This window comes from Rhinolophus sinicus, chromosome 18 (assembly GCF_057876585.1).
Source record: "Rhinolophus sinicus isolate RSI-liver-muscle chromosome 18, RSI-T2T, whole genome shotgun sequence".
Lineage (NCBI taxonomy): Eukaryota > Metazoa > Chordata > Mammalia > Chiroptera > Rhinolophidae > Rhinolophus > Rhinolophus sinicus.
The window spans coordinates 71,633,816-71,657,879 of NC_142518.1; the positions used below are offsets into that span (position 1 = coordinate 71,633,816).

Sequence of the window (24,064 nt, forward strand, 5' to 3'; positions counted from 1 at the left end):
ATACTAAAAAAATTTACATAATATCAACAGCAATAAAAGAGCAACACTCAGAGTAGAACCTTTTTGTTTTAAATAGCAGTTTCTCAAGGTTTTATGATTTTAAAGAGCAAAGTTTATCAGTTCTCTGTTCTCAATGTTGTTATGTTTCAGTGAACAATGCTTCCTAGTGTTATGTCCTTGACAAACAGTAGAACTAATTCCACAATTTTGCAGAGTTTCTCATGAACAGAAACTGTTTTTATAGAGTTGCAGTGTTGAGAAGGTTTGTGTGTTTTTTTAATTATTACAGAGATCTTAACAGAATGTTCTCTTATAAATCATATCAGACACTACAAGATCAAAATAAATAGACTTTAATCTAGGAGAGATCGAAATGCTTTGTATGTTAAAAGAGCCTCAGGACAAGCTGACCAGCATTTTCTCCCAATTCTGTTAGAGTGAAACAAAATGTTCTTGCTTGCCCAGTAATGTACTTCTATCCATGTTTGCTTTATTAAACATTCTGAAGTGAATTAGTGGGTACATAAAAGTTTACAATTTTCATATCTTGAAAATAATGAACAAATTGCAATAAAATAGGATAGCAGATGAAATCAAAATGTCAGCTTTATTAAGAGGGGAATGTGAATAGCAGGATATTGATCATTATGAGAGTAAAATGGAACTAATAGAACCCCAGATTTAAGCAAACTATCCATCAGCCTAAAGGTTTGTCTAGTCTAGAAGAAGCAGAGAGAGCCTTCAAGTTGCACTACTTGACTCTCTTCACAGGGAAGTCAATATCAGGAGTAGGAAAGAACATTGTGAATTGTCTGCTTGTGTCCTTCCCCCAGTTCTTTACCTTGTTGTTCATTTCTTTCTTATTGATATATAAGAACTAGTTTAGGGATATTTTTGTTTATACAATCATATGCATTGGAAAGTATTTCTAAGTTTGTGATTGATTTTTTTTTAACTTGGTTTATTGTGATTTTATTACTGATACATATATTTTTTTTTCAATTTCAGTATACTCAGATTTTGTTTGACGATTTTTCTTTACAAATGACCTAAGAAAGGAAGTATTACAAGGCCTGACTGAAAGAAGAGACATATTATGTCCCAGATTCACATTCAAAATTATAAAGAATTAGTTCTACCTAAAATATGTATTAATTCACTATAGTCTCAATCAAGACCCTTAACATGCTTTTCTAGTGGAGCTTGACTAGCAGATCTTTAATTTACTAGAGATAAAGGATGACAGAAGGCCTGAAAAAATATGTAAAGAATATTTTAACAGCATTTTTATTATATGAAAAGGGGTTTGCTACTACTTTACTTTTTTTTTCCTCAGGAAGTCACCCACCCTAAGGGTTTAAATGGAAATGGAACAGACATATGTTGCCATTACACTTTAAAGTTCTTTAAAATAAACATTTTTTTCCCATTTAACTGTATTTTAGTTTAACTTGGTGATTCTCCTCCTTCTAAATGAGGGAAGGACCGCCTGCTTTCTCCATCACAGGGAGGGGGCGGAGCATCCTCTGGAAGCTTGGAAGTGAGCAGTGCCTGGCCAGTCTTGGGGGAGGGACTGCATTTCATACAGACTTCCGAGGCTTCCGCTGAAGAGCAGAGGCTTGGAAGTAATGGCTGTTGAAATCTAGTTATTTTCAGAGATTTCTGGAGACTTTGGAGTAAAGGTGAGAAAAGAAGTGACTGCACCTTTGGAGTAGTGGGAAAGGAGTGTCGTTTTGTGAGAGTCATTGTTTCTGTGAGGAAATTAATACCTGGATTGTGTATTCCTCCAGATATTTTAAAAATCCATGTTTTAGAAGTGGGGGAGGTTGTGATCAGATTATACCTGTGGAAAAAATACTTCATGAGATTGCAAAAGCTAACTTTTGAATAGGGCATTTTATGTTTCCATCAAAAAGCAGTGGTGACAGAGATAAATGATGAAACAAAACTTGAGAAATTAATCATCCTTATTTTGAAAAACAGGACTGTGATAATCCCAAATGAAAAATGAAGTTGTTAGTTGGGAGGTGTTAGCTTTTTATTGTACTTTGGTTGTGTTGATTGTGTTTCTAACAAATCTTACTGTTTTAGCGGATTGTATAGTGGTTATCTGAAGTAATGTATAACTGTACAGATTTAAGTATTGTCTACATCTCTACATATCTATCAAAAGAAGGATATATTCTTATTTGTACTGTAATATGAAAAATATCTGAAAATCATAATCTAAAGAATAGTAAATATATATTAATATAATAAAACACAACAAATAATATATCTAGTAATAAAGGATGTCTAAGGAAAAAAGAGAGGAAATTTTCCACTTCTTTCTTCCATATTTCACTTAGCATGTAGTACCTATGTTTGCATAAAAATGACTGAAATGAGAATTTTAAAACATAGAGAAAAAACTACTTACCCCAAAGTGTGTAAACATATAGACATGGAAAGGTGTTCAAATATGTGGGTGAACAAATGTAATTTCAAATAATACATTCTAATATATATTTATATATGTATATATGTTGAGGGAAAAATCAAGGGGATTAGACTCAAATGTAAGCAATGAACAACTTAAGGTTTGGAGTATTAATGGTGTGTATTTTCTTCTTTAGATTTTACATACCTTTAGATTTTTGGGGAAACAAAATGATGCTGAAATAGAACAATCCCTTTTGTTAGACATTTAAATAGATTCCCACACACATCACATTGTCTATAGACGAAGGTGAATTTTTCTGTGGATCCGAGAAGGCTGGTTATCTGTTGCTCGCACTTTTTTTGCAATTGAAATATTTAGACTATAGTCCAGACTTTGGTTCAAGCAGAAGACATTTATTTGCATTTTTACGTACTTATAAGGAAGAATGCAAAACATGTTTAAAACATATTATGGAATAGTCACATAGGGTAGTATATGCATAAATTTGAATACTATGAAGCCATAAAAAGAATAAGCTAATGCAATGAGCTAAATTCAATGATAATAAAAGATTTGTAAGGTATATTCTAAAAATAAGCAAATTAAAGAATGACCTGTATCATATTAGTGCACTATATGCAAGAAAAAAATCTGGAAATAAACATATTACTTTATTAATTGAAGATATAAATGTAGTTGGAAAGAGAACATTTCACCCTTCTGTAGATCACATTTCTCCATTTTTGAAATCTTATTTTGAAAAATGTAAGCTTGAATAATTTTCATGATGAGAAAATGAGACAAAATTTTAGAAACATAGAAAAATCTTGTAAAAGTAATTCAAAAAAAAGATGATGTAGAAAATATTTATTGATATGGAAAGATTAAAATATATTCTTGGGAGGTGTAAAAGTCTGGTTTCAAAAATTATACACATTGATGAATATCTATCAGAAAAATCTAGAAATATATTGAGCAAACCAGTATATTTTGATCATTATTGGGGGGAATTGCTTTCTTCTTTGAAAAATCAAAAAATGAAGAAAGATATACAATATGCACTAGAGATATTGTAATAACAAACATTAAAATGAGGAATTATGATCCCATTTTTATCTGACACACACATACACACACACACACACACACACACACACACACACACACACACTCCTCTTAAATTGAGAGTGAAAAAAATCTGGAAGCCTTTGAGAAGGCTATACTATCTGGATGGCTGTAGTAGCCTTCCCCACTAAGGACCTGGGTGTCTGCAGTTCTAGTTCTAGTCACAAGATGGCACTTGCCAGGTGTCCTAAATTTTCTCCAGTCAACCATTTTTATGAAGTGAGCAAACAAAGCAATAAAACGTATTTTGTATTAGCAGACTACAAGACAGTATTAGAGTATGATTGCATTTCTGTTGACAAATCGTACATGTATAACAGAAAAAGCAACCCACAGAAGGACTGATGTGAGAATTCAAACAGAAAACTTTTTTTTTAAAGTAGCTGCACAGATTTAGCCTATAGAAGACACAAGGCAATTGTTATTCCCCTCTTTCCAGTCCCACATCATATTTTTCATGAGAGGGATGATTTTAGCATGAACCAAATAACAACTGTCACAGAGAGCATTTCAAATAATAACAAAAAGGAAAATAAACATGGCATCCACATCACAGATGAGATTACATCTCCTTCCTGTGTTTCAGAATGACATGCCTGCTAAAGTTTTGTCAGGGAAGTTTCTTGATGGCATTTCCATTTAATTGGTTTGATTCCCTGTCTTCTTCTGGACAGGCTAGGTTAATATCAGAGATGCACACTAACTGAGGAATCTGCATGTGAAGCCAGCTGAGCCCCAGAAAAGCAGTGTGACCACAGAAGTGTAGAGCTGTGAGAAGCCTCTGCTGGACAAGCAACTAGAGTGAGAATCAAAACAACTGGACCACAGGGCCAGACCTGCTTCGATCCACGTGACATTGGGTAAGACTCTTCCCATTTCACGAAATATTTCACGTTAAAAACATATTGAGAACTTGGGGTATAATTCATTTTGCTTCCTGCTCTGCAGCCATGTCATTTTAAATTAAAAGCCACATTTTATATTAAAATAATGTTAAGATGAGAAATTGAGGTATAGATTATTTTGCTTCTTATTCTGCCACCATAATGTTTTGTAATTAAAAGTCATAACTTCTAGCTTGGGGAAAACAATTTCATGTGTTAAACCACTATGAAGAAATCGTTCAAGAGGCTATTTAACTGAGGTTCCAGTGAGTGGCCTGACTCCAATCCTTTACAACTAGGCTAGATTGTTATCACCACATACTAGATAGCATAGTTACGAAGATTTCTTAAGACCTGCTTAAGGTCTTATGACCTTCCTTGAATAGACATCTGTATACCCTCTTGAATAATATTTGGTAATGGTTTAACCTATTTAATTCTTTCCCAACAACAATCACAATCTCTGACGCTTAAACTCATGCTCTTAATGAGGGTATTTACGCTGAACCCCACTATCTGTGTCCATGAGATCTTTGGTTGTTTTGGAAAGCAATAGCAGCTTAAGAACATTAAAGCCCAGCATTCCCTCATGATAACCCGGTGGGGTCCAGAAGGCCTAAATTATCCAGGAACAGAAATAATGTCCCTGACATCGCCAAAGCCCCTCTCATACACATTCCTTTCTTATAGTACAACAGAAATGGTAAAGAGAGGATATTTGGTTGTGTTATCATAATAATTATTTTCTGGTGTTGTTCCCCTCCCCAAAATATTCCATGTCTCTGACCTTCTCTATCTGATACCCACTATTTATTGTGATTTGTATCTTGTCTCCATTCTCATTGTCCACGTTCTTTCTGCTTAGCAAAGTAAACTTCGTATCTGGTCCCTTTTCTTTTTTGTCATGTTTTAATCTAATCCAGTGTTATCCATTGGAAACACTTTATTCAAGTTATTTTGTGAAGTTTCTGAAGGACAAGAAGAGGCTATATAGCTGGTGAAAACCATTTACTAGCCCTAATGCGATAGTCATGGGCTTGCAAAAACTGCTTTTCTGGAAAACCATGCATCTAACACCAGACCAGTGACCTAAGTATTTTTCCACCATCTTTTGTATCTATTGATTGATTTCTTGTATATATCTGGGTATACTAGTTTAGCATGTGCAAATTCATACCGCTGTGGTTAAATTAGGACTTTTCCCATCTTTTCTGTCTCGTCTGCCTCTTACCCAGTACTACATACTTAGACAGGTACTAAACTCTTTTTTTTATTGTACCATTAAATATGGTTTAATATTTAGACAACCTAAGTTAATGTCAGAGATGCATGTGACTCATGCATCTTTGTTAACTATGCTATCTAGTATGAGGAGATGACAACTTAGCATAGTTGTCAAAGATTTGAAAGTTTTCTCTCCACTGAGCTAATAAAGGCCTCCAACCCCGAACTGTCTGTCTGCCTGCCTATCTGAACACTGTAAAAATGTATTTCTGTCATAATGCCTCCATGACAAACTCTTAAAGGCTAGACTATGGGTTCTGCCAACAAAAATCCCTATTTCCTCATCTAAGAACCCTTGATGTCTTTTATTCAAATTGGTTACCAGAATGATCTTGACACAGGCTTACCCTTATGTCATGTGTCGCTGGAAGAAGGATGGCTTCTTTCTTTAGAGTCCCCAATGCAGACAGTATTCTTTCTCTTCGTTTGTTAATTACAGGAAGAGCTGTGTCATACTGCAGATCTATTTCTCTAACCTGAATAGTCAGAGGGTGGCAGGACATAGGAGCTGTGTTTACTCTTTCACTCTGATAATGGATGGGGTTCTAAGGGCCTCAACAACTTCACTTATATTTTATAATTTTTTTGTTTTTAAACTTAGCATAATATTATCTTAAGAGAACTAGCCCTGAGAATGATCCATTGGCATTGTGTAGGTTTTAGCACTTCCTGGGAAACACTTCTAAGTTTAAAGCAATAAAAATATAAATTTTAATTTTTAATTTCTTGAGTATTTTGTGAACACAAAAGCTCAAAAGAAGAGAATAGAAATATAATTTTCCCATATTGAATTAGCAACTGCAAACAACAAAAACACAAGGACAAGGAGTTGCCAGTTATAAATGAAATGAAGTAAAATGGGCATTTCTCTGCATAACAAATGTGTTTTAGCCCCTATCCAGAAATAGCATATCTGAAAGGGAAGGTAGTCAAACGCCACAACCCAAAGAGACATGTTATATCTACTCTATAGCAAAGTGAATGCAATCATGCTGATATGGTCAGTGGAAAAGCATAGCATAGGAAAAACTACATATATATATATATATATATATATATATATATATATATATATATATATAATTTTTTAATAAAAAGTTTATTAGGGTGACAATGGTTAGTAAAGTTACATAGGTTTCAAGTGTACAATTCTGTATTACATCATCCATATATCACATTGTGTGTTCACCACCCAGAGTCAGATCTCTTTCCATCACCATATATTTGATCCCGTCTACCCTCATCTACCACCCCCACCCTCCTTACCCTCTGTTAACCACTAAACTATTGTCTGTGTATATTAGTTTTTGTTTCTTTATTTGTTTGTCTTGTTCCTTTGTTGCTTTCAGTTTTATATCCCACATATTACTGAAATCATATGGTTCTCCACTTTTTCTGTGTGACTTATTTCGCTTAGCATAATAATCTCAAGATCCATCCATGTTGTCACAAATGGCACTATTTCATATTTTCTTATGGCAGAATAGTATTCCACATTGTGTATATATACCACATCTTCTTTATCCAATCATCTATTGAAGGACACTTTGGTTCTTTCCATGTCTTGGCCACCATAAATAAAGCTGCAGTGAACATCGGAGCACATATATCTTTACAGATAAATGTTTTCAAATTGAAAAATATGTATTTTTTAAATTTGTGTGGGAATGTGGTTATATGTAAAAGACAGAGAGCTCATAGATGAGTATGGTAGTTACTGAAGATTGTTGTAGTTCACCAATGTGTTCACCAGCAGGGATGTGAGATTACGCAGTACTCACTCTGGGGTACATTCACCAATTCCCTCACAAGCTGAAAGTGAATGATATCATCTTTCGTTCTACCAAAGAGATAGGATTCCAAATCCAGAAGGCAGCGAGTACTGGAGGAAAGAGAACACATCTTTCTGTTTGGGAATCTGATAGACTTTGGCTCTGATTTTGTCTTGCCCTCTTCTCTACTTTGTGACCTTGCTCATGAGCAAGAGTGCCCACTTCATTCCTTTGCCATCTGTCCATTGTATCATTTCATTGCTTCTTTGTAAGTCAAAATAGGTAGAAAAATGAAATCTTGTTTACGTTTGCATCTCTTCAATTATTAGGGAAGGTGAGTATCTTTTATGTATTGTTCAGTTCTAATCTTTATTTTGAATGTTTGGGTTTTGAGGAGCCCCTATGAATAGCACCTCCCTTTTCCCACTGAACAAATTGAACAAATTGATATAAAACAAGTGAAGTTGCAGATGGAAGAGAAGATGTCAGCTTTTGCACAAGGGGATGGTAAGTTGAAGGACAATAATTATTGTTGAGAGTTAAGTGGGCCTTATAACACCAAATTTAAACAAATCTACCAAACAGCCTAGAGGCTTGCAACTGTACAAGGACAGAAACACTTGTACTTGTACTACATGAGTTTGATCACAGAGAAGTAAATATTAGGAGCAGGAAAGAATTATGCCCTTGGAAGATTGTGAATTGCTTATTTATGTCCTTTGCTCATTTTTTAACTTTGCTATTTATTTCTTACTAATTTGTAAAGAGTTTATTAATATCTTTAGATTAGAGATTTTCTTGAATTAAAAAGTTTTTGTCAAGTACTTCTGTTTTTAACTTTGGTTTATTATGTTTTACCATAGTATTTTTTTCTGTTTTCTTTCCATTTCATTATATTCAAATACCTCTTTCTTTAAGGATTTTGATTGATGTTGTATGTTTAGAAATGGCTTTACTTGAAAAATCTATGAAATGTCCTGAAGGATAAATGAGACAACCTGAATAAAAAGACATACCATGTTCTAGGGCCAGGAGAATTAAAATTGTAGAGATTTAATTCTCCACAAAATAATGTGTGTATTCACTGCAATCACAAACAAGGAACTAGTGGGTCTTTTTAATGGAATTGCCCAGCTGTTTCTTAACATGTTTTGTAACATGTTACAAATATGTAAGAGATATTTTTACTGGGGCTTTACATGATAAAAGGATTTGCTACTTCTTTTCAAGAAATCACCTACCCCTGTGGTTTGAATGGAAATTAAAGAGACACATGATGTTGATTTCGCTTTCAAGACTTTTAAAATGAGCGTTTTTCCCCTTTAAGTGAATTTCAGTTAACTTGGCGATTCTCCTCCCTCTAATTGAGGGATTCTCCTCCCCATCACAGGGAGGGGGGGCGGAGCATTCTCTGAGAAGCTTGGAAGTGAGCTGTGCCTGGCCAATCTTGGGGGAGGGGCTGCATTTCAGGAGGCTGCAGCTGACAAGAAGCTTCAAGGTAATGGCTGTCTTAAAGCTAGTTATTTTCTGGGAATTTCTTTGGGCTTTGGTGTTACGGTGAAAAAAAAAGAAAAAGAAAAAGAAATTGTTGCCTGCAAGAGGTGGGGGTGAAACACGGTTTTGAGAAAATTGTTGTTATTGTGACAGAGTCAACCCCCTGAAAATTTAGTTTCTCCCGATATTTTTTGAAGTCCACAGTGTGGGAATGGGCGATCATATTACAGCTTCTAAATTAAGACTTCAGTGAGGCTTGCTGTTCATGTTAATTTTTTACGTGGCATTCCATGTATCTATCTTCATCACAGAGTTTATTATATTTTTATTTAAACATTTATTATTCTACACAAAAAGTAACTGATAGAAAATGTGACCATAAAAAGTGATTGAGACATACAAACACAAATATAATGTACAGGAACATGGAAGGGATCCAGATATGCTATTGAGTGATAACATTGTAAAAAAATATATATATGCGTTTTCCTTAAGGAGGGAACTAGACTCCCCTGTTAACAGCATATCTGGAGTGCTGGGATTACTGGGGGTTTCAAAATATATTTTTAACCAGTTTCAGCATTTTAAAAATTGCTTTATTCCATGATAATTTTTATAATTAGAAGAGCAACATGAAGCTGAAATAGCATACCCATTTAGTTGGAGACACATAAACATTCAGACACACACAGGCATGCAAACATTCCCCCCTTGTCTTTTGCCAATAGAGGAAATTTTCCTGGACTGGATCAAGCGAATAGCCTGGTTGCTGTGTTAGCTATAGCCCTGCGTGTGTCCTCCTTGCAACTCATTCTTTCTCACCACAGGTATGGCCATCGTCAGCAAGAACTGTTTTTCTATATCTTTTAAGTTTAAGAGTGAGACAGAGAGATGAGGTGGTTTATTTCTGTTAGCAGTTTTTAAAATATTATGTGGCATGGTGCATCCATACAATTGAATATTATATAGCTGACAAATAGATGTATGAACATATAGTGATTTGAAAAGATGTCTGAGTATTAGGTGAAAAACGAAAATTGCAGAATGGCAAGCACCACATTATGTCATTTAAAGATAAAGGACTGTGTTAATACATTATCTGTAGCAAAATAAAAAATATATAGAAGACTAATGGGATTATTTGTGTCGTTAGAGAGACAGGATACTCTTCACTATGTATTTAAAATATTTATTAATATTCAGTCATTTTTTAAGAATATCAGAAAAAACATTTGAGATAAAATGTTACAAATTAGGGGCGAACATTACATTTGACATGATTCATTTAAAAATCACATTGAAAATACGTATTGATACGGAAAAACTTTCAGACCATGGGCTTGAGCGCAGTAAAATGCTGGTCTGAAATTATATGTATTCATGTATATATGTAAAGAAAAAAATATAGAAGGATATTCAGGAAACAATAATGATTATTTCTTCCAGAATTATCCTTCTTTTTTATAAATCTTCATCTTTTCAGTTTTCAGTAAGCATGCAGCTTTCTTTTGATCAGACCATTGGAAGTAAAGATATTAGCAAAGATAGTAAAGACTAGTAAAGATATTGTGTAATTCATAACAAACCTCTAAATTTGAGCATGGTATATGCTAGAAGCCTGAGAAAACTGCAGGCTTGGCAAGATGTAGTTCCCACCCTTCTATAAGAAGGATATGGTAGTAACAGGATGTAGTTCCGGTACTCGTCACAAGATGGCGCTAGCTAGATTTTCAAATTTTTTCTAGGCAACTATTTTTATGACGTGAGGAGAGCCATGAAAAGATTTTTGTGTTAGCAAACTATGAAACAGCATGTAGAGTGTTATTGTAGTTCCATTCACAAATTTGTGCCTAGAATAAAAAGCCCCACATTAGGACTGATGTGAGAACTTAAAAAGGAAGCATTAAGAAAAGTAGCAACATTGAATTTTGCCTATAGATGACACAAGGCAATTGTTATTTCCTGCTCCTCTGTCACCACCTCAGACTTTTCCTGAGAGAAATGATTTCAGCATTAACCAAATAACTATGTTACAGAGAGCATTTCAAACAATAAGAACAAAAAAGAAAATAAACATGGCATCTACATCACAGATGAGATTTCATCTCCTTCCTGTGTTTCAGAATGACATGTCTGCTAAAGTTTTGTCAGGGAAGTTTCTTGATGGCATTTCCATTTAATTGGTTTGATTCCCTGTCTCTTTTTGGACAGCCAAAGTTAATATCAGAGATGCACATGAACTGAGGAATCTGCATGTGAAGCCAGCTGACCCCTAGAAAAGCAGTGTGACCACAGAAGTGTAGAGCTGGGATAAGGCTCTTCTGGACAAGCAGCTAGAGTGAGAATCAAAATAACCGGACCACAGGGCCAAACCCTCCTCCATCCACGTGACATTGGGTAAGGTTCTTCCTATTTCATGTTAAAAAATGGTTAAGTTGAGGATATGGAGTACAATTTCTTCTTATTCTGGCTCAGCACCATAGCATTTTAAATTAAAAATCTCAGATTCTAGTGTTAGGAAAGAATTAATTAAGTTAAACTCCTATAAAGAAATTATACAAATGGGTATAATGATGTCTACTTATGGAAGACTTCTAAATGCCAGCCAACTGCCTGGCTCTCAAGAAATCTTTGAAAACTACCCTATTCAATAGGTAACCATTGTGTCCAAATACGTGACTCCTAAATTCATCCTGTTAGTAAGGTCATTGTGTTGTTGTCTAAGTCCAGGAGACACAAACACCAGTACCTGTGTCTGGCTGCCTTTGTTAGATGGGGCAGCACTGACAGCTTTAAAAAGTTAAGCTATTACCTTAGAATAAACCTTGAGAGGCCCCAAAGTATCAAAGTATCCAATACCAGAAATGGTGTCCCTGACACACTCACCAATACCCCTCCCCCCAATCTCCTACCATACAACACATTAATTTGTTATATGTAATAGCTATAATAAGGCCCACACACTGGGGCAGTATAGAACTACTTCTCTTTTCTTGCAACCACAATATGTTTCTTTGGTGCTCAATATTTATTCATTGCTTTGTATGTCTTTTCCATTTTCATTGCCCACCTTACTTCTCCTTTGACAGAAGTAATCCCTTTGCTTATTTATTCTCTTTTCTCTTTACCTTTTCTTTAAGTGAGTATCCTCTAGTATTGCCCATTCAAAATTATTTTCAAGCGTCCTTGCAAGTAAGAGAAAATGATTTAGTGGCCCTAAGGCAATAGAGACCTCTAAAATCACTTGGTGTTTTTTTTTAAACATAAAAAAAAAATTTCATTATTAAATTTTATGTGTGTAGTTAGACAGTAATTTTACCAAAAAAAGTACAAAAAAAGAAAGAAAAAGTAATGGATTAATAATTTTAACTACATGAAAGTATTCCTTCTAAAGGCACAAAAAAGAAGCACTTCAAAAGGAATAGACTCCACAAGGTTCAGAGAAAGATTTGCACATAGCACTATATGTAGTAAAGCAAGCCTAGCTTCTTTATTCTTACAGTTCTTGAGTTATCATTGTCTTCAATCTTCTCTTTAAACACAGGAATATGTAGTGTCACAGGGCTTAGAGATACAAACTGTGCTGGAAGCAAACTCAAATGATCCTTTAACTTACAAATGATTCTTTAGTTTAACTTCAAACTCAAATGAGCTTAAACTTTGTATTGGTCAGGATTCTCCAGAGAAGCAGAACCAATAGGAGGTTATTGATGATTGATTGATTGTAATTATGGAGGTAGAGAAGTCCCATGATCTACTGTCTGCAAGCTGGAGACCCAGGAAAGCCAGTGGTATGATTCAGACTGTGTCTAAAAGCTTGAGTACCAGGGGAACTGATGGTATAAATCCTACTCCCAGGGCAGGAGAAGATGAGATGTGATGTCCCAGCTCAAGCAGTGAGGCAGCAAAAAGAAGTGAATTCCCCTTTCCTCTGCCTTTTCTTCTATTCAGACCCTGGATGGATTGGATGATGCCAGCTCTCATTGGGGAGGGAAATCTAATTTATTGAGTCCACCTATTCAAATACTAATATCATCCAGAAACATCCTCACACAGACATACCCAGAAATAATGTTTAATCTGGTCACTCCATGGCCAGTCACGTTGACATATAAAATTAATCATCCCACACTTGATTGTGTATAGCTGAGTCTACTTGTGTAGGGAGTCAAAAGATATAACTGGGAGTTTTACAAATTAACTTCTAAGTAGAATACAATATTTCTTAAAGGATAAGTCATAAATGTGCTGCTTTATTTTTTTTATTATTAGTTTCAGGTGTACAAAACAACATAGTAATTAGACATTTATGCACCTCACAAAGTGATAACCCCAACAAGTCTACTACCCATCTGACACCGTACATAGCTATTATGATACCATTGACTATATTCCCTATGCTGTACTTTACATCCCATGACTATATATTCTTTAATTATAGTTGATATTCAATATGAAGTTATCCCTCAATAAGTCTAGTACTCATCTGACACTATACATAGTTTTTACAATATTATTGACTTTATTCCCCATACTATATTTCACATCTCTGTGACTATTTTGTAACTACCTATTTATACTGATATATAATCTTGGGCAAGGGAAACAAAAGAAAAAATAAACAAATGAGACTACATCAAACTAAAAAGTTTTTGCACAACAAAGGAAATCATCAACAAAATGAAAAGACATCCTCCTGAATGGAAGAAGATATTTTCCATTGATACATCTGATAAGGAGTTAATATCCAAAATTTATAAAAAGACTCATACAACTCAACACCAAAAAAAAAGGAAAAAAATCCAATTAAAAACATGGGCAGAGGACCCAAATAGACATTTCTCCGAAGAGGACATACAGATGGCCAATAGACATATAAAAAGATGCTCAACCTCACTAATCATCAGATAAATGCAAATAAAAACCTCAATGAGATACCACCTCACACCTCTCAGAATGACCATCATCAATAAATCAACAAACAACAAGTGCTGGTGAGGATGTGGAGAAAAGGGAACCCTTGTGCACTGTTGGTAGGATTGCAAGTTGGTGAAGCCACTATAGACAACAGTATGGAGGTTCCTCAAAAAATTAAAAATAGAACTACATTATGACCCAGCAATTCGACTCCTGGGTATTTATCCAAAGAAATCCAAAATACTAATTCGAAAAGATATATGTACCCCTGTGTTTTTTGCAGTACTATTCGCAGTAGCCAAGATATGGAAACAACCAAAATGCCCATCAATAGACAATTGGATAAAGAAATTGTGGTACAGTTATACAATGAACTATTACTCTGCCATAAAAAAAGAATGAAATCTTACCATTTGCAACAACATGGATGAACCTAGAGGATATTATGCTATATGAAATAAGTCAGAGAAAGACAAATACCAGATTATCTCACTTATATGTGGAATCTAAAGAACAGAATAAATGAACAACCAAAACAGAAATAGACTCATAGATACAGAGAACAAACATGGTTGCTAGGTGGGAGGGGTGTTGGGAAGATGGGTGAGAAAGGTGAAGGGATTAGGAAGTGAAATCACTGGTTTTGTAGTTAACCAGGCTTCTACACCTTCCTTTCACTCACATGGTTTAATGGCATGTGAGATCTTCAGTGTAGTTAAAATCTCTGCCAATCAGGATAAATTTCACAAACTATAGGATGTGGATGTCATCTGGATTCTTGACATTTGTCCTGTGCTAACTAACTTTCAATGATAGATATTTAGTGAAGATGTGAATTTATAGAAATAATTATGTCACATCAAAAGTTAGGTGTCTTAGGTGCCCTAACATTTTAAAGCAAATTCAAAAATTGAAGTTAATAAAATTTAAAGAGATTAAAACAAACTGAATTTCTAATATATTCTTTGTACACTCCAGAGGATATTTTCACATATATCTTGTGGTACTCACAACCTTCTTTTGCAATCATTGATCCAAAGTACAAATCAAAATTCCTGTATGTAAACCCATTACTCTCAGAGTAAAATACAAACTTCTTATATAGGTCATATTCTGGTTTAGATGCTTTTTTAAGACTTGGGCTTATTGAGGTATAGTTTACATAGAGTTAAATTCACTCTTTAGGTATATAGTTTGATGAGTTTTGACAAACGTGTACAGTCATGTAACAGCAAATACAGGCATACTTTAGATATTGCAGGTTCAGTTCCAGACCACTGCAATAAAGCAATTATCACAATAAAGTGAGTCACACACATTTTTTGGTTTCCCAGTGCTTATAAAAGTGATATTTATGCAATATTGTATAATTTTAGGTGTGTGATAGCATTATTTCTTTAAAAATGTACATACCTTCATTTAAAATATTGCTATAAAGTGCTGACCATCATTTGAGCCTTAAGTGAATTGTAATTTGTTTGCTGATGGAGGGTCTTGCCTTAATGTTGATGGCTGCTGACTGATCAAGGTAGTGGTTGTTGAAGGTTGGGATGGCTGTGCCAGATTCTTAAAATAAGACATACCATCCTCTCTAAAGTTAATCATTTCTAGCTTTGAATTGAAAGTGAGAGGTATGCAAATCTTTCTTTCACTTGAACACTTAGAGGCCATTGTAGGATTATTAATTTGCCTAATTTCAATATTTTGTGTCTCGGGGAATAGGGAGGCCTGAGGAGAGGGGGAGATATGGGAGACTGCCAGATCGGTGGAGCATTCAGAACATACATATTTATTAAGTTCACCATCTTATATTCACGTGGTTTGTGGTACCCCAGAACAATTACAATAGTAACATCGAAGATCACTGATCACAGATTACCATAACAAATACAATAATAATGAAAAAGTTTGACATATTGTGAGAATTACCAAAATGTGACACAGAGACACAAAGTGAGCAAATGCTGTTAGAAAAATGGTGCCAATACCCTTGCTCGGTACAGGGTTGCCACAATCCTTCAATTTCTAAAATACACAATATATGCGAAGCACAGTAGAGCAAAGCACAATAAAATGAGATTAGCCTGTACAGTCAAGTTATAGAATCCTTCCATAACTCCAAAATGTTTCCTCCTGCCCCATTGTAGTTAATGCTTTCTCCATCCCAATTCTTGGCAACCATTGATGATCTGAATTCTGTCCCTATATTTTTTTTATTTTCCAGAATGTCATAGAAATGGAATCACGCAATATATAGCCTTTTGCATCTGGCAACTTTTACTTAGCATAATGTTTCTGGTATTTACCCATGTTGTTGAATCTATCAATAGTTTATTCCTTATTATAGCTTAGAGGTATTCTATTCTACAATGTGTATGTCTACTCACCAGTAGATTTATAGTTTTGGTTTTATAACTATTTATAAAATTATTATATGCATTCCATAATAGGTCTTTGCCCATAAGTTTTCATTTCTCTTGGGTAAATACCTAGGCGTAGGATTTGAGGTTTATATGGTAAGTGTATGTCTGTCTATATTAGAAACTGCCAAACTGTTTTCTAAAGCAGCTGTGTTATTTTACATTTCTACCAGCAATGTATGAGTTCCAGTAGCTCTGCATCATTGCCAGCAGTTGATATTGTCAGGTATTTTTCCCCCTCTTTTTAGTATTAGCCATTCTTATAAAGGTGGTAGTGGTGTCTCATTGTGGTTTTACTTGCATATCCTTAATTACTAATACCACTGGAACATCTTTTAAAGTGTTCATTTGACGTTCATATACAGTTTTCCCCCACTATCCAAAAGTAGAGTGTTCCTATGAAACCTTTCATAAGTCAAAATGGCATAAAGCAAAGAAGGAATTACTGTTAATTTATATGGAAAAAAACATGTAGCATTTCCAGATCCAAAAATAACCCACCAAACCATACCAAATAATGCGTATAACCTAAAAATAACATATGAGGTGTGATCAAAAAATACTGTGAGGGGGGTTGTCACTTTGTGAGGGATGTAAATGTCTAACTACTACATTGTTTTGCACTCCTGAAACTAATAAAAAAAATATTATAGTAAAAGACACATTGTCATTAATCCCCCTCAAAATACTCCCCCTCGCTTCGAACACACTTATCCCATCGTTCTTGCCACTTTCTGAAGCAGTTCTGGAAGTCCTTCATGAGTACCTTTAGTTGCGCTGTTGTGACTGCCTTGATGTCCTGAATCAACTCAAAATGTTTACCTTTCATGGTCATTTTGACTTTGGGGAAGAGCCAGAAGTCGCAGGGTGCCAGATCCAGTGAGTAAGGTGTTTGAGGACACACCGTAATATTTTTATTTGACAGAAATTGCCATACCAGAAGTGATGTGTGACACGGAGCATTGTCATGATGGAGGATGATTTACAGCACACTTTAAAACACACCTTCTCTCAACTCTAGCTTACACCCAATTGACTGCATCGAACAAGTTGAAACTTGCCACACACTGTTACTAAGGTTTGACGTTCCACTTCCTGCATTGAAGATCCCTCTCTTTTTTGTTGAATGGCATTCGGCAGGCAGCAGCATTCACCATATTTTTTGTTCATATAGCATATAGTAAAATCAGGAATGATATGATAAATACATGGTTTGTATAAAGGATAAATAATATATGTACAGTGTACTTTCATCTGTTGAAAAGACTGATTTCTCCTTAAGTATAAGATAACAGAACACCACAGTTTGTACACCCATCAGTTGGCTCAAGCAGTAGACTTTCCACTTTATGCATTACTGGATGCTGACTAAAAGAGACCACTTTGCTGCTAGCAGAACCAATAGTAACTTGTCAGCTTTCAAGATTCTTTTTCTCTGTGTGTAAATAGTATGAATGGTGGACACGGGCAAGTTTAAAGAACATACAGTGTCCTTATTTCAGTCACCATGATTGACACCCTTAATGAGAGCCAGTTTTACCCTAAGCATTACGCCCTTACGAGCTCTTTTAGGCTTTTCTGATACCTTAGGACATATCTTGCTAATGGATGCACAAAATAAATCTAGATAAAGCACAGATGCTCACAGAAACAGTTGAAAGTTATGAAGGGTTGATGCTGAGATGCTGAGTATAGTTCCCAGGGAAGGAGCTGGGTGGTGCCATTGTCCTTGCTGGGGGTGCACACTGCCTCTTATAACTGCTCACTGCAAAACAAACACTGAACTCTATTTTTAATTTTTGCCTTTTTTCGTAAAAGTGAAAATCCTCGTAGGATTTGTTTTTGTTGTTATTAGAGAAAACAGGTACTAATGTAGGTCTTTCATAAAAGTGAAGTGGCTTAACACAAACTTGGAAAGAGTGGGGAATACTTGTATCTTCAATTCTTATTGGGTTAATATTATTGTAAGAATTCTTTATATATTCTGAATAAAAGTTCTTTATCAAATATGTGTTTTGCAAATATATTCTCCCACTCTGTGGATTTTCATTTTATTTTTTGAAGAGCAGAATTTTTCAAGTCCAATTTATCAAGAATTTTATGGCCCGTGCATTGTGTGTCCTAATAAATCTTTGCCTAAAAGAAGGTCTCAAAGATTTTCGTTTTCTTCTAGAAGTTTTCTAATTTTTGCTTTTACATTTAGGTCAGTGATTCATTTTGAGTTAATTTTTGTATATGGTCTTAGCTAAGGGGTCAAGATGGATATTTCTGCATATGCTGTCCAATTTTTCCAGCACTATATGCTGAAAAGACCATCATTTCTCCATTTAATTGCCATTGTCAAAAATCTATTGAGTCTACCTAAGTGGCGCCTTCTGCTACTGCCCCCTCTTCTGCAGCCCCCTTTCCAAGGATCTAGGTGCTTGAGTGGATGCTCACACTTCCCCCACTAGCCACCGTCCCCCTCCCAGTGCCAGCCCCATCAGGTTCATAGCCTGTCTCACTGGCAGAACTTGGGCTCAAGCCAGAGATATAGTTGGTGCTGTGTTGGTGGTTGGCTTAAACCTGAGTTTCTAGAACTGCCTCTGTTGGTGGCATTGAGATTATAACTAATGAGTACAGCGACCTCTGTACGCCATGAGTTTGGGTCAGGCTGGCCGAGTTCCCCAGGGGGCTGGGGAGGTAGCCCTTGTTAAGGTCTGTGACCCTCGCTGTTGTGGGGAACACGGACTAGGGAGTCACCTCCATTAGGAGCTGAGGGCTTGATGGATAGGGGACCTCCACTGGGTGCCAAGTTACTAGTGGCCACCACACGCCTTGTGGGTCTCCACCAGAGCCAGGGCCTTTTCCCTGGTGGACCGCCGGCTGTATGAAGGCTGTGAGTGGGTTCTTCGACCAGTGGAGGGCATGGGCAAGAGCTGAAGAGAAGGTAGGCCTGGGATGTGGGATGAACTGCCATCTCCTTTCAGAGGGCAGAGACCAGGCCTGGGGCATACTGATATTTCTTGAGCCCAACACAGTTTGGAGCTTTGCACCCAGCAGGTGCTTAATAAAAGTTAGTTGAATTGATCGGGTTCTGGCATCTGCCTTCTGCAGGACAGTGGAGCTGCTAGAATTCTCACACCAGTGGGGGTGAGGTGGCACCCGAAAGAGAGGGAGCTGGAGAATGAGAGGCTCATGCCGCGGATGGACCCAGAATTTCAAGATTGGGGTGGCACAAGCAGATAACAAAAAAGAATTTAATAAAATTGATGCCTTCTTGAAAGAAAAAAAATCCCTTGAGTATATTTGCTAGTCTGTCTGTATTGTATTTATATGTCTATCTTATGCCAATAATACACTATTTTGATTACTAGTCTTGAAATCAGGTAGCGTGAGTCTTCCAACTTAGTATTTCCTTCTCAGAATTGGTCTGGTTATTCTAGTTCCTTTGCTCTTGCATAAACATTTTAGAGATATCTTCTCAATTTCTACGCAGTCTACTGGGATTTTGATTGAGATTTTAATGGTTCTATAGATATGTTTGGGGAGAGTTTACATCCTAAAAATAATCTTTCAGTCAATGAACATGATATATTTCTCCATTTATTTAGGTCTTCCTTAATTTCTCTCATCAGTGTTTTGAAGTCTGCAGCATACAAATTGTGCACCTGTTGGTTAAATTTTGTCCTACATTAGTATTTCCTGTTTCTTGATATTATAAATGGTTCTTTTTAAAACTTCAACTTCCAAATTATATTGTATAGAAATGAACTGTTTTATATTGCCCTTGTGTCTGTGATATTAACAAACAGTTATTAGGTCTAGTCGCTTTTTTTTTTTTTTTTTTGTAAACTCATTGGAATTTTCTTTTTTTTCTTTTCATTAAATTTATTGAGGTGACAATTGTTAGTAAAATTACATAGATTTCAGGTGTACAATTCTGTATTACATTATCTATAAATCCCATTGTGTGTTCATCACCCAGAGTCAGTTCTCCTTCCATCACCATATATTCGATCCCCCTTACCCTCATCTCCCATTGGAATTTTCTACACAGATAAATATGTTTGCAAATAAAGACAGTTTTTTTTCTTCCTTTCCAATATGTATGCCTTTAATTTATTTTTTGGGCATTGTTGTATTGGTTAGGCTCTCTAATATAATGTTGAATAGAAATGGTAAGAGCAGACATCCTTGACATGTTCCTGATTTTAGAGGAAAAGCATTCTGTGTTTCACCATTAAGTATATTAACTCTAAGTTTTTTGTAGATGCCCATGATCAGGTTGAGGAAGACCCATTTAATTCCTAGTTTGAGAGTGTTTTTATCATGGATGTTTGTGGAATTATGTCAGATGATTTTTCTGCGTTAATAGAGATGATCTTTTCTTCTTTCCTCTTTAGGCTATTGATATTTACATTGATTTCCAAATGTGTAAACTATCCATGCATTCCCAGGATAAACTCCATTTGGTCATAATATATTATTCTTTTTCTCTATCATTGGATTTTACTCGATGTAATTTTATTTTCTATATCAGTCTATACCATTTTATGTATCATATATGACATATGTATCATATATATGCTATATATATATATGCTATATATAATGATATATATGATAGATATATAAAACATTGGATGTGTCTTTGTTTGTGAGAGACGTCGATCTGTAGTTTTCTTTCGTGATGTTTTTCGCCTTGTTTTGGTATCAGTACAGTGCTGGTATCATAAAATATGTTGCAGATCATGTCCTCCTTTTCTTACTGTATTGTCATCTGGCTTGCATAAGACACTGTGCTTTACTTAGAGTGGAGCCTACAGTGCTAGCTGATTTTTCTCAATGATCTTTCTCTACCCTAAATTTTCAGCAGTCCCTTCACACCTGTGCCTATAGAAAGGAGTCTCTCTTTGTGCCCTTGCCTATTTCACAGCAGTAGGCTCCTGTTATTATTTGATGCTAGGTTCATGATGAGCCAGGGAGGACTCTGTTGTTCTGTCCAGCCTTAAACTTAGGGAGGCACTAACCAGTTGGACCTTGAGGGTTGCACATTTTTCTCAGCATTCTTTTTCTCTTGGCATGGCAGCTAACCTCTGATTTGTATCTGGGGGCTGTCTTTGGTGGGAGATACATTCTTTCCTCTTCCTCATCAGTAGCTGACCACTGCCTTTTACTCCTGTAGGATCCTGGGCCTGAGGGGTTTCCTGCTCCTCCTAAGGGGCAGACAGGTTTGCTTCTATCCCACCCCCAGAAACAATATTTGTTTTTTTTTGTTTTTAAACTGAGTTTAGGAGAGGGTTTGCTGTTTCTCCCCTAATGGCTTAGGGTTTTTGCTTCCCACGGAAAGGTTTGGATAGTGTGTTGGGCTGCAAGTCTATCTGCCAGCAGTATCCGATTGCTTCCTGCGTACCTGAATCACTGAAATGAGCTCTTTTTAGCCTCCTCCTTTATACCCAGTCATGTTTGTGTGCTTCTGGTTAAGGATGGAGGAAAAGAACTTGGTAGTGAGTGTATTAGTTCCTAGGATGCCAGATATTCCAAACTACTGATACACTAGCCCATTAAGAATTTAAGACTTCATTAAAATTTCAGCTGATTTCTTTGTACCGGCTTGCTGACCGCCACCTCTGTCTCCATACTTTGCCAAAGGTGAAACAGTGCATATGTCCCTCTTTTAAGGGGTTACTCACCCTTTGGAATTCAGTTTACTTCAGTTCTCTGATGGGCTGAAGGAATGGTATGATTTTGTTGATTATATAGATTTGTATTATTGTTATGGGTGACATTCTTTTAAATCTTTAGTAGAACTGGTGTTTTCAAATTATGTATGGGTATTATTTTTGTTTTCTTTGTTATTATGCTTTAGGAAGAAGCAAATAGTTTCTAAAGCATACTTGTAAAGAGTTTATTTTTATATAATGGTTATTAAATTTTTTCATTTAAGTTTTTATTTTGAAATTATCCATTAAAATCATACATTAAGTATCATACATAATACATGACTTTTTCTGTATATATTTCTTTGCGTTTTACACATATATACATTCATGTCATCACTACCAGTCAGAATACAGAAGAGTTCCATCATCCCTACAACTTTCTGTGCTATTTTTATGTAGTCCCATCCTCCCCTTACCTGTAACCCCTGGCAGCCACTGATCATGTCACCATCACCATACTTTTCTCTTTTTGAGAATGTCATATAAATACGGAATCGCACAGTATTGTGGTGGAGGCACCCTAGGTGACCCACCCCTTTGTATAACTCCCTCCCCTTAAGTTTGGGCAGAACCTGTGATTTGATTCTAATCAGTAGAATTTGGCTAAAGTGATCAGATGTCACTCACTCCCATAATTACATTCTGTTATATAAGACTAATTTATGTTAAATTAGATGCAGAGCCAGGTATAGAATTCTCTAAGTTCCAGTGACTCCAAATACATAACTATTTCAAATTCATTAATTAATTCACCCATTCATCTCACACATATTTATAGAACATATTTCTCATTTACAGTGAGGTAGGTACAGTGTATTTTAGTGATTAAGAGCATGGGCTCTGGAGTCAAATACTATGTGCCAAATACTCTCTAGATATCCTTGTAAAAGGTCATTAACCTCTCTAATGCCTCATCTACAAAATGGGAATATTCATAATACCTACATAACAAGATTTTATGAGAATCAAGGGAGATGGTATATACAGAGCACTTGGCAGAATGCCTGGAACACTTTTGGCTTCTATCTTTTTCATCATTATTATTAATAATACTGTTGGTATGCAGAATGAGTCAGCTATAGGTGCTCTCCTTCATAAAATAACTATCTTATTATTAAATGAGATAATATGTCAAGTGCTGGGAACTGTGCTGGCATATAGAAAACTTTTATAGGTAATAGACATTATTATATCTATAATTATTATCTATCTTCGTTATAATAATAGTAGTATTAGCATTTATTATTAGTTATCATTCTTCTCCTTCTACAAAACAGTAAAATATAAGATGTTATCTAATTAATCTTTTCCTTTGCATTTTGTTTGGAAAATGGTGAGGTTGTGTAGCATTTCCTAATTTATGTGCAATATAGGAAATAGAATAAATACAAGAGTGTAGTTTTAATGAAATGACCATACTTTATGTGCATTTGTTTTTTCCAAAATGTGAAATGAGAAGACAGAATGAGAAATATTACATTATAAAATACATAATTGAATATAGCTCTTCATTTAAATAAAGCCATATTTATATTGGCCTGATAATACTCTTTATATAGTAATGATTTGAAAGCTTTGAAAAGATTCATTCTGTAATAAGAATGATATTATTTTTGTAGGTGATTGTAAGATCAACTATTTTGTTCTACTAAAAGAGTGGCTGGAAAACACGGTGACTTAGGTAAGATAGAAGTTTATTGTTTCACTAAATTAAAATGATTGGAATGAGGTGATCCCCTTATTCAGGGGTTTAGGTATTTCCATCCCTTGTAAGTTATTGTCTTTTTTTAAGTCACTTTTTGGTCCAGAATGGCTATCCAAATTTTATCATGCTCAAATTCTAGAGGGGAAGCAAGAGAAAGAGGGCAAGTAAAAAGAAAACCCAAGCTGGCTGTTTACCCCCTTTGGAGGTACCTTCTCAAGAATCTTCACAACTATTTCTGTTTACATTGTTTGGCAAGAAATGCCATCACATGGCCATCCATGGCTTATAGTAAGGGAGTCTAGGAAAAATAATATTTTAACAGTTTACACCCACCCT

At 35.5% G+C, this 24,064-nt stretch overlaps 1 protein-coding gene across 4 annotated transcripts in view; it reads left to right on the plus strand.

Moving 5' to 3' along the window:
* Nucleotides 1–1,528: 1,528 nt before the first annotated feature.
* Nucleotides 1,529–24,064, plus strand: part of PWWP3B (PWWP domain containing 3B) — a 31,516-nt gene continuing 8,980 nt past the window's right edge. Inside the window, exons 1-6 of one of the 4 annotated variants that reach the window (XM_019713859.3) lie at nucleotides 1,529–1,682; nucleotides 4,222–4,407; nucleotides 8,878–8,985; nucleotides 9,710–9,808; nucleotides 11,193–11,378; nucleotides 23,643–23,704. The gene's annotated coding sequence lies outside the window, so the exon portion shown is untranslated. Of the gene's footprint in view, nucleotides 1,683–4,221; nucleotides 4,408–6,789; nucleotides 8,986–9,709; nucleotides 9,809–11,192; nucleotides 11,379–23,642; nucleotides 23,705–24,064 lie in introns of those variants that run through there. The other 3 variants (XM_019713858.3, XM_088794815.1, XM_088794816.1) reach the window with 3 other exon arrangements.